Source organism: Anopheles merus, chromosome 3R, assembly GCF_017562075.2.
Source record: "Anopheles merus strain MAF chromosome 3R, AmerM5.1, whole genome shotgun sequence".
In the NCBI taxonomy this organism is placed as follows: Eukaryota; Metazoa; Arthropoda; class Insecta; order Diptera; family Culicidae; genus Anopheles; species Anopheles merus.
Window position 1 is genome coordinate 11,706,072 of NC_054084.1, and position 12,029 is coordinate 11,718,100.

At 40.6% G+C, this 12,029-nt stretch overlaps 1 protein-coding gene across 3 annotated transcripts in view; it reads left to right on the forward strand.

Moving 5' to 3' along the window:
• Nucleotides 1–12,029, forward strand: part of LOC121596309 (CD63 antigen-like) — an 86,453-nt gene that overhangs the window by 57,978 nt on the left and 16,446 nt on the right. The window lies entirely within an intron of this gene.

Sequence of the window (12,029 nt, forward strand, 5' to 3'; positions counted from 1 at the left end):
GCGAGCTCTCATTCTGTGTGGAGAATTAATTTTTAACGGGGCCCCATTGTTGTAATGCACTTTCATGATACATCTGGCTGTGGCTTTGTTCAAATGGGAACAATGTGTCCTTTCTAGGGCTTTACTAAAGCACTTAGTTTCAATTACTACGCATTGGTCATTCTACGTAAGACCGCTCCGTCCCTTTGTATTGCTTGCATGCCCTAAATCGGTTGGTGATTCAAACATTGGAATTAATTATCCAGCCAAATGTTATTCCATTTGCCAGACCTTGAACATTCGCTGCTTCAAGGTTTCAATGTAAAATATCCTTACTGGAGAGGGGAGATTAAAAATTAACAGCTCATCTTGGCCGTTTCCCTCGGTCAACGATTATTATTTTGGCTTAGTCTTAGGTTTTTTTTTATGGCAGATTTAAGCGCTCTCATAACTTCACAATCTTCCTAATCCCTTTTGGGGGGTCATGCTGTGCGAAAATGTGTTACGAAATTTGTAATTAAAAACAATATCTATGAACGGTTTAGGAACGATAGTTAACCTTTTTCTTAATCATAATTTTATGTTTTCGATATTATTTTATAAAAAAAAAATACTTCTTTCAATAACTTACAATTTTCATGTGCATGATGGAGATATATCGCCTTTAATCGATGCCATTGTGAATGCGAATGTGAATTGAAATAGACAGAGGATTAAAGAGCCTTATGCCAGCATTTTGTATGGGGATTTTTCGTCTTGTTTTTCGCTGTGGGCTACATCGTTTAGGTGCGGAGCTACGGTTTGCCTGCCTTTCTCAATGCCACCGCTAATAGTCAAGAAAATCTCACTCAAAGAACAAACGGAGCTGAAAATTGTATTGAGCACATCTGTCCCCCGCACAGTACCACACACAGCACATACATCTTTTCCGAGGGCGACTTGTTACAGATTTCGTAGAAAACAGCCCCAAAGCTGAAGGGTCTATCGGCCATAGCGGCGAAGTTGTGTACGTCTCACGGTTCACTTCAGACTGTGACTGGCTTGAGAAGCAAGCTGCTTCACATTGGGGTTGGCAATGATGATACAAGTGTATCTGCTTGTATCGGTTGAAGCAACTGTGGTCAGCTATGTTGCTACATGATTGCAACCCAACGGGGCATGGTGCGTCGATTGTAATACATCTAAAAGGCAATCCAGGTCGATGGAAGTCTGTAAAATACCGAGTTACAATGATTAGTGAAACGATGGTTCGAAGGAACAGGATACAATGATGTGCTGGAAATATGTTAATGTATTGTTTTATGTTTCGTAAAGCATCCTATAACATTGAAGTTCCCTTCTGTCGCTTAATGTGCATTTTTACCATATTTTTATCATTGAGAATAATAAGTAATTTACAGTCCTGAGTGCTGTTGAATATTTTAATAATTGAAGGACGACATTATGTTTGCACAAGTATATCACATAGACCATGTTGATTCATCTTTTTGGGTAATTATTTTTATTTCATTTTCGTTTTCCTATTTTCAACCATTCTTGATATCATAAGTATAATAAAGAGCTCACTTTAAGACACATTGTGTATGTTTGAGCTTAAATGAGAGGGGTTTTCAGGGGTTCTCATAGTTTTGGAACACTTTTTCTTGACTCTTTTCAATGGGAAGTTAACTTTATATGATGACAATTGGACTCCATAGCACCTTATTTTTACAAATCCAACACGAATTTCTAAATAACCTGCCGATAAAGGGTGATGTAGAGTCCAATGGAGGAATGATTTAGAGTCCAATCGAGGAATAATTTAGAGTTCAATCGAGGAATAATTTAGAGTCCAATACAGGAGTGATAAAGAGTAATGAGAGAGCAAGTGTTGCTAGTGGTAACATATGTTCATCCTTCTTTCTTCTTATTTTACTCCACGGATTTTATTGTCACTAGAGGTCCTTATCCTCATTTATGGGCTTGGCTTTCTGTAGCTGATAAGTGGTTGTTAACTAGCTTGAAGTTATGAATTATATTATGAAACTGTTTTTGGTGAATGTTGCTCCTCACATATAAAAGACCGATGTGTAGTTGTGACGTGATTTCCAAAATTTTGGAACATAGCTAGAAGGAACATTTTTGCATTTAAGCTTCAAAATGATCTATTTTTTGCAGCTCAGGCTGCTGGGAATTAATTACCCTCAGAAAAGCATACCAAACATATCACTAGGAAAAAAAGAGACCACACAAAAAACAGCATAGCTTAGAAGCTTTTCAAACAATTAAACACTGAATAAACAACTTCACACACCCTTCAGAGCTGTTGCAACACAGTTCAACAAGTGTCAGGAGCAGTCATTAATCATTCCCGATAATAGCTTCTGGTGGCTTAAAAAACATATTTTCCCAACAACCTACGATCAGCTTCGTAGTAGTGGTGAGAGCTCGGAATCGGACCTACCCGATTCCGATTCCGTGTTTGGAATCAATTCCGGAGCCGATTCCGATTGCGGAGTCGATTCCGATGCCGATTACGTAGCAGATTCGCTCCGGAATTGGAATCGACCTGGGATTCACAATTTGTTCCGGTTACAGAATCAGAATTGACACCAGAAATTTAATTAGCTCCGGAAGTTCGTGAATTGAAATAATAAGTTTCAGAAGCGAAATCATTCCAGGAATCTCCATGAAAATAGATCGTTTACAAGTAAATTTTGATTCTTTGCGGCTATCGATACGAAGCGTTCATCATTGGACCCAGATGCTTATTCCTATGGAGATGCCGAAACCGATTCTGTTTCCGTTTCCGATTTCGAAACTAATTCCGGAGCCAATTCCGGAATCGATTCCTGAAACTGATTCCGGACCTACTATCCGGAATCGATTCCAGAGAATTTCGGAGCTAGCCGGAATCGATTCCGACGAAAATTTCATTTTTCCCATCACTACTTCGTAGCCCTCGTCAGCAGCTTCCCTTCTTCTAGCTGCCTTGCGACTGACTTGAATCTGTGGTTCTTCTGTCCATCACACAAAGAGGCGGCGATGGTTTTGTGGTTTTGCCGTTTTACTGTTGCCACCGTGGGGGTTTTTTTGCGTCATTTTTAGTAGGAAAGGTTTTTCGTGGAAGTTTGTATGTTTTGGTGGCGATGTACAAAAAATGGATTCCCATGGACAGTTTTGAGTGTTGGTGTTTAACACACCCACCTATCCATCCTTATTTTAACCTTTGGTACGATACAACATGCAACATGGGGTATCAATTTGTGTGGCACCGTTTCATGTAAATTTGATTATGCGAACATTGTAGGTGCAGAATTTAATTGAATCGCGGTAGATACTGGTGCGGGGTATGATTTAATTTTCGTTGAAATTATAAATTCAATATTCAATTTGGCTTCAATTAATGTTAAACAACCGAACAGAGCTATGCAATGTTATGTGTCATTTTGTGTTTTGAAACAGCCACAGGTCTAGACTTGCAAAATGTCACGAATGTTTTAACATTCTTATTTACTACACGTTATTGTACGGCTGTTTCATTTTTTGTTGTTAAAAAACTCACATTTTAATACTGTGATTGGTTGTTTCTTGTCTTTTTTTTTGTTCTTCCCTATGTTACAATGAACTTATTGCTATCTACTTACAAGAACAACCTGCACAATCAAAGCTACTCTTCTTGCATGTCGAGGGTGACTTGTTTGCCCCCCGTTGCAGTGATAAGATTGGAATTTCGGATAACGCAACGTTCTGTGTAACGTTCTGTGTCGCTGCTGACGTTCGGAACATACACACACACTTACACACACCCTGGTTGCATAAAACGCTACTAGACGAGGTCACACAAATCAGATGCAATCGATAGATCGATCTGTCTTGCTCATAAATGAAGTTGTTGTGCATCACTGGAGCTTGTGCTTGAGCTTGACAATTTTTTTTTTAAATCGAGAATCAATCATGCCTCGGGAGGAGAAAGCCCATTGAATAGCACGGTAACTGCAAATGTATTTTATTGTCCTTAAAAATGGTATACGGCAGTATTTTGAAATATTATTGGATGTTGTTAAAAAATTCGAAAGTGGCATAACAAATTGTATGATTTGTATGAAAGCTTTTGCACACATTTACGATATTATTTGTAGGACAATTTCACGTTTCCCGTATCAAATTGAAAAACTCTGCAATATTTTAGGCGGAATAAATATTGATCATTTAAAAAAAACAAGCATATACGGGATAAAAAAGCAATTGATTTTGTTATTGATGACTTTATAGCGATTGTTGAATAAAAATGTTTTTTCTTAGAGCGCAAAACTTTCATTTTTCTCCCGCCGACAGCTCGTGTGTCATATTTCAACGACACACACATATCGTTTGTCATTCCTTTCCTTCTCCCCATTGGACGGAAAAAGGGTTATCGGATTTATCAACTGAGCAGAACACGCTTCATTGGCCATTTGATTGGAGTCATACTTTTTCTCCTTTCTGCGGCACACATCACGTATCGGATACTTTTTCGGAGGGGGCGGCGAGAGAGTTTTGATCCTATTCTTTTTTATCGTCATTGCTGAATCGTCAATATTTGTGGACAAATCACTTGCGAACGACGATATAATGCTGCTGCATCGTCGAGAGCTATGGCGACACGGTTTACCAAAGACGGAAAACTTTTTGACGCTTTTTCGGGGCCGATTGTGTGCTGTGTGTTTGCCTCATCGATCAGGTTCCTTTCAGAACTTTTCTATGATACACATTCACCGATGCTGCGTAAAACTCACTTTTGTACAGAACGTACAGCTTTGATGGGATCATGTCTGTTTGATGATGTTTTCGGTAATGAGATGACTTTATGTTTTGCACATCAGTAAAGCTTGCCCGGCGGCAGCTCTTTGATGTAGCAGCTTTTGCTGCGTGCAGATGCGAGTCACCCGACGAGATGTGATGAATTTGTGTAGTGTTTTGGAAAATGGGGTTTTCATATCTTTTATGAGCAGAGATGGTTCTATAAGATAAAGCAAACCTTTTTTTTTTTTTGGAAAATTATTACACTTTATATTTTTTCTTTTTATATTTTTTCTTATCCAACGTAATTTAATTATTTTAGTTGTTTTATTTAGCTATCTATTTTTGTGCTGGTGCATATTTTCTTCTATGGTTGTTTTATTTACTTTTTGTAGTTTAGCCACCCGGAGTGATGATTTCGACTCCAACTCAGACTTTGGACGACTTAAACTCCAATTTCGACTCCGGACGACTTAGACTCCAACTCCGACTGCGATTCCGGACGTCTTCGAATCCAACTCCGATTCCGACTCTGGATGACTTCAACTCCCACTCCGTCGCCACGTCGAGTCGATCGATTCCAACTCAGAATACGATTCCGGACGACTTAGACTCCGGACGACTTAGACTCCGGACGATTTAGACTCCGGACGACTTAGACTCCGGACGACTTAGACTCCGGACGACTTAGACTCCGGACGACTTAGACTCCGGAATATTTAGACTCTTCGAGGACTTTGACTTCGGACGATTCTGGTTTCGGACGACTCCGACTCTAGACGACTCCGACTCTGGATGACTCTGACTCTGGATGACTTCGATTCCGGATGACTTCGACTCCAACACCAACGACTTAGAGCCCGGACGACTTCGACTCCAACTCCCACGACTTAGGGCCCGGACGACTTCAACTCCAACTCCAACGACTTAGAGCCCGGACGACTTCAACTCCAACTCCAACTACTTAGACCCCGGACGACCTAGACTCCGGACGATTTAGACTCCGGACGACTTAACTCTGGACGACTTCGACTTCGGACGACTCCGACTCTGGATGACTCCAGACGAATCCGACTCTGAATGACTCCGGACGACTCCGACTCTGGACGACTCCGACTCCGGATGAATCCGACTCTGGATGATTCTAACTCCGGATGACTTTACCCATCACTAAATGAAATCTCAGCGAATTTGTTTTCGCTAAGTTTATACCAGTGGAACTAGTAGCTTTTAGTCTGGAGCCGGTGTTGGTACCATTGGAACTGGCCATATGCATGTCGCAGTTCTGTCCTGATGTATTCGATGGAGTTGACCCGTTTTTTCTTGATGGAACTACGTCGGTCGTCTTGGGTGTGTATATGACTAGGTAGATTCTTTTGAATGACGTCCGATGCCACCACTTGCTCGTAAACTTTTATTTTATTCAAACACTTCCTTAGAGTAATATTATTGTAAAGATACTTTCCTCCTTCTCAAACCTGTGTTGGGGTCTCTCTACCAAAAGGAAACCATACACATCGACAAAAGCCGTATTAAAAGTGCACTATTTCACTATAAAACAAATTTCCAAACCACGGACCGAAGTTGTAACGATAGAAGTAAACGTTCGAAATGGAGCCAGCTGGTTGTGTGAGTGTTGTTGTCCGCCCAAAATTAGAGTTTAAGTACTGGCAATGAATTTACCCGTTTCTATCTGCTTCTACGTTAATCCCCAATGGGGAATGCAATGTTGTTTTACAGCGAAGCGTACGAAGAATGAAGAGAATAAAACCACTCAAATGCATTTCATTTATCCGTCCAATACTACTACGGGCGTGGTGTGATGGATGGAGGGTTTGTTTCGTACAAGCAATATCCGGGACGGGATTCGATGTTTCAAGCACCATCCGTACCGTGCATGGCATGGTTTCGATTTCTCCTTCCTACCAGTAATCCCGACTTGACGCGTCGGAAAATGTCGAAAACTCCCACAGGAAGTCGAGCTGGGCCGTGTCGCTGTGCCTGCTGTCCTCGATAGAGATTCAGGATTGGAACATACGCAAAGAACTGTCCAAGCAGTGATATATACAACAACACCACCACCACTACCCCCAGGTGTGTTCATGTGCTTGGGCCTTGTTTTGTGTGACGGTGGCAAAATTGGCCGGGGACTCGCTGGACGCCAATTTCAGGCAACGCTGGGATGGATTTAAATTAGAAAACGATTTTTCCAATCGATTGATTGACTCTCGGGGCTCTCTACTACCTGGTGTTTAGCTTCCTCTGCCGTGCTACAGTGCTGTGCGTGACTGGACGATGTTCAGATGTTAGAATTCAAAAGAGAGCAGGCCTTCAAGCACCACATGTGTGGTAGGACATCTGCGTGCGTCAGGCTGTGGCTGTGGGGCAGTAAATGGTGTGGGATTCGAGGAGGGTAAATGGAATATTCATAAGGTGTAGCACTCGTTTTGAATTATTTACCAGTTGACTTGGGTTCGAACTGGAACGGATGTTACAGAAATGTTGAGCCTAGAGTGTGTACGCGCGGCCACCGATGGTTTTGGGCATGAAACGGTTACGTCAGCCAATTAGAGCGAAATCGTTGCTTGATTTATGGGTGGCGGACGATTCACTTGGAGGAGGGTCTTCATTCATTTGTGCAATTTCATTAAATGCTTTGGTGGTGCTTCTTTGCAATTCAAAACGTTGTCTACACGACCTCATTTATGATAAAATAATGTTGTTTATTGATTAACGTTTTTTGCGTAATTTATGTACATGCATTCAACTCAAATTCATGACAGGTCGAGGATAATTTATTGCATTTAAAATGAAAAGCCACATTTCCTATAAGTCCCACTGGAAAATGACCAACGGAAATGGAAAAAAACCAACGAAATACAATTCCAACACGAATAAAGTTAAGATTTATTTTACTGTAAATCCAATTCAATCTAATTTTGACATAATTTCTGTACATCCCTTTATTTGAAACATGGAGTCAGGAATACTGTTAGGCGTTGTAGTGATGATTTGTTTAACATTCACCTATTTGAATTATTTTACATCTTATTCTCTCAACGCATATTTACCTGGCAATATTTATCTTGTGGCAATCTGTTGCTGTTTCGTCGATGGAGACGCATGGTTGTTTACGACAGCAAGGATTGATGTATTCCAGGAATATTTTAATCGAATCAGCGAAACAAAACGAACCCAATTTCGTTCGCCATTGATACGCCATCGTGCAAAAAAACAGAAAGTCATCACGATACGTCATTTACTCGTGGAACCACAGCGAAAGCAATAGGAAGCTAGAAATAATTGGTTCTGCCAATCGAGGCTCAATCTCAGCTGCCTGGTGGTGGTGGTGGTAGGTCAATTGAGCTAGCCGAGTCCTGTTGGCAAGATAAACGAAAGCACAAATCTCCTGTGGTGTGGAGAAATTGCTTGCACTCCAACAGGTTCTTGGGATCAATTCTGTCCCGTTTCGAAAATTAGTTCACCTTTAAACATCCGTCGGCGGTCGGTTATGCTCCAGATGCAAGTTGTTATACACGGTCTGCTCTATCGCATGTTTAGGTTCGATTTTTCCTCCCAAACGATTAATCAATATTTGCGGATTCTCTATTTAGGATGGAAGTTCACCCCAATCACGAGTGTGTTTTATCGTTCCCTTTTCTTGGCGCTCTCCTGATTGAAGTCAACAATCGTGAATTCTTTTCCCACCACCGAAAGCTTATGAATATATTCAACTTGCAACACCATCCTTATACACTGGTGGTGGTGTGCCACTCCGCTAGACGAACCTTAATTGAGGAAGTGAAGAAGCCAGTGGCACCCGGGCGTAAGGATCGAAAGTTTATGCCTTCGGGTCCCATCTAGCATGGGTTGTTTTTTTTATCGGAAAAAAAAACCCCTGCACGCAACCAGGAAACGATAAAAAGAAGCTGACTTCTTTTCTTTCCTGTTTTGACTGCCCAAGCCGTATTCGGTCGCGGAGCTGGGCCTGGGCTGTCGTCCTGAAAACAACATTTTTTGCTGGCATTTTCAATTACTTCCCTAGGCTGCTGAAGATTAAATTCTTCTCATCGTGTTTGTTTGTTTATTCAGGGCAGCTTCGTTCAAGCCTCTCGAACACAAGCAGGAGGTGACTTTTGCGTGGCAAAATGGAATGACATACGACAGTCATCTCTGGGGCACGCGGGACTTGGGCATGAAACTTGATAAAAAAGGGACTTTCGATGAAGAAAGAGACAAAGAGAAAAAGAGATAGAGCGAAAATGAACTCCTCGAAGGCACATTTTTTGGTGGTTTTATCCCCGAGCCGCATGAAAACAAGCAAATAAAAGCATCAAAGCGCACCCCCCGCTTCCTGCGTGATAGAAACAAAATCTGTGCATAAGAAATATAATCCCTACCTTATTATAGCTTGAATAGCAGAAAAACCGTCCCTTTGATGAAACAAAAAAAAGCCACTACTGCTGTATGATACTGTGGAAGTATTTTAGACTTTCGTTTCTGTTGCTGGTGGCTCTTGGGTTAGGTAATGTAAACACGAGTAGACCGACGTTAAAAACAGCATAAAGGGACAGCAGTTGGATGTGTTTTTTGTCCTCTCTGTGTAGTCCGTGCTAAACGCTGCAACCAACAGTTCCTAATAGTTTAGTAATAAAAACATGTGTAGGCCGGGTCTGGCGGCCCGGCATTTATGCGGATTATCTCAAACGAAAGATCAGCAAACCAAGCTCAGTTTTTTGCTATTTAATCTAAATGCCTGTTACATTGTTGTTTAGCAGCCGTTTTTTAGACAGTGGATAGGAGGTGTTTTATTCTTAAAATATTATTAAAATGTGGGGTTATTAGCAGACACAAATACACGTAAATACAAAAATATATTATAGATATAAATATTTGTATTTTAACAGTAAAACTCAAATATTGACAAATCAATTGCACAACATGTTCTATAACAGTGAGATTGTTTACAATTTTTGAATATTTTATTATTGTTTGCTTGTTTGAGGATCTACAAGGATTCGCGTGCTAGTTTTGCAAATCGATTTTTGGCCAGCTTGTGATCAGGCAAATTTAAAGCAAAGTCTAGCGCTGTACAATACATTTCAACAGCCACTGTATGTTGGCACTACGATCTCAATACGATTGGGCCTTCTGTACATATAAGAACAGATTCAGAAGAATGTTCTGGTCCAATATTTGGGCCTTTCACGATTCTAGTCAGTTTTTTGTATGGAGTTTGACATACAAAACCACACATAAAACTAGCCCGCAATTTTCAGTCTAGACAATTCTAGCCTCAAAGCTAGAATTAGATTCGAGTACCTGCTCGAAAACACGGTGTTGTTTACATTTATCCCAAGGTGCATTAAAGAGATCTGGTGATGGAATCCAGAATCAAAGTGTATGTAGTCCAGGTGGTCTCATAGCATGTTTTTTATAACCAAATTTGAATATCACTTTTTGACAAGATGGGTGAAAACTTTTGTTCGAACAAGCTTTCTGGAGGATTGACGAATACTCAAAACACTTTTAATATCTTTATTCAGAGGCAGAAGCAATAAAAATAAGCCTTCTAAATTCATACACCTTGGGGTAAGCCTACATGTATACTATACCCACTTTGATAGCTGCTCGAAAACTGCTATACAATGCAAACAGCTGACTGGCTGAAATTTCAGCCTACGAATTTAAAACGGAAAGGGCCCCATTGTTTAAAACAATTTGGCCTTTCACAATACTAGCCAGTTTGTTATATGGAGTTTGACAGTTGGAGGCTAAAATCATGTCAACACTCCATGCAAAACCACACAAAAAACTAGCCAGCGATTTTCAGTCTAAATTATTCTAGCCTCAAAGCTAGAATTAGATTCGAGTATCTGCTCAAAAAAATGTCAAAACGAGGTCGTGTTCTCATTTATCGCATGGTGCAATGAAGAGATCAGTGGCGCTTAGGATCGAAGTGTTTCTAGACTCAAGTGTGAGTGTAATCCCAGCCTGTTTTTTATAACCAAATTTAAACGTCACTTTTTGACAGGACGGGTAAAAACTTGTGCTCAAACCTGCATTCTGGTAACTTGACGAGTACACAAAGGATCATAGAGAAGCATAAGCGATAAAAATCAGCATTCTAAATTCATACACCTTGGGATAAACCCACCTTGATAAACCTACCTTGGGATATACTCACTTTGCTAGCTGCTCGAAATCTGCTCTACAATGCAAACAGATGACAGGCTGAAATTACAGCCTACGATGTTAAAAGGGAAAGAGGCCCAACAAGAACAAGAATTAGAGTACCTTGCATCGCAAATCGATGGAGTGAAACATGGGGATTTAAGGAATCCAAATTGGCAAGCCCTTCAACGAGCTGCAATAACATGAAATGCTGCTGCAGGCTTCAACGTCTAGTCCGAGGACTTTCGCAGTAAAATGTATTTTCTGTCTGCATTTGTACACGCAAGGCTTCCGAACCGGTTCTTGGATTGAAGGTATTGAAAGGATTAATTTAATTAACAAAATTACGTGAAAGCACGTTACTGCCAGCCATTCACCGCTGTGTCGAACTGTTTCAAATGCTGTTCGTACCAATCCTTAGGGGAGGGAAAAGGTGCTTAACAATGTAAACAGCAAATGGCTTCCAACGACCGTGGATTATTAGGGGGGAAAACGCGATCGTTTTGCTCTACTGTACCCCCGCGATGATTAAAAGGCTTGAAATGTAATACCTGAGTACGAATTACACTTACGTTGAATTGAAGAGCGGCGACGTAGTATCGTCGTTTCTACGCCGTGTTAAGTTCAAAGGGCTCGCTCTCGTGCTTGTGTGAAGCGTCGCTGTGGTTTGTGTTTAAGAGGAAATATAATTCAATGTTATTGGAACATTCTTTTGATCGAATTGATTAAATTGACATTGCGATCGTTTCATGGAAGAGCTATAATAAAATGCGTCAAAAAGTTCATAAGTCTCTGTTATTACTCCGCTTCCTTGCGCACGTATAGGTTGGCGTTAGTTACCGCACAGAATAAGCTTGCCTTTTTGTAAATATATAACGCTTTGTAAAGATGTGTTTCGCGTCAAACTTTTCAATCTATTACTACTGACAGAGTTGAACGAAACCTTTCCCTCGTATATTGTGTTGTTGGTATGAAAAATAAAACTTTTCCAATTCGATGCTATTCAACAGTATGCATGCTTAAATTTCGCTGAAAACTTTTCCAGTCAATATTTCCTTTTTTTCAGCACTCAGTACTGCGTTTTGTTGCTCTGTTTGTGTGTTTGTGTTGCAATA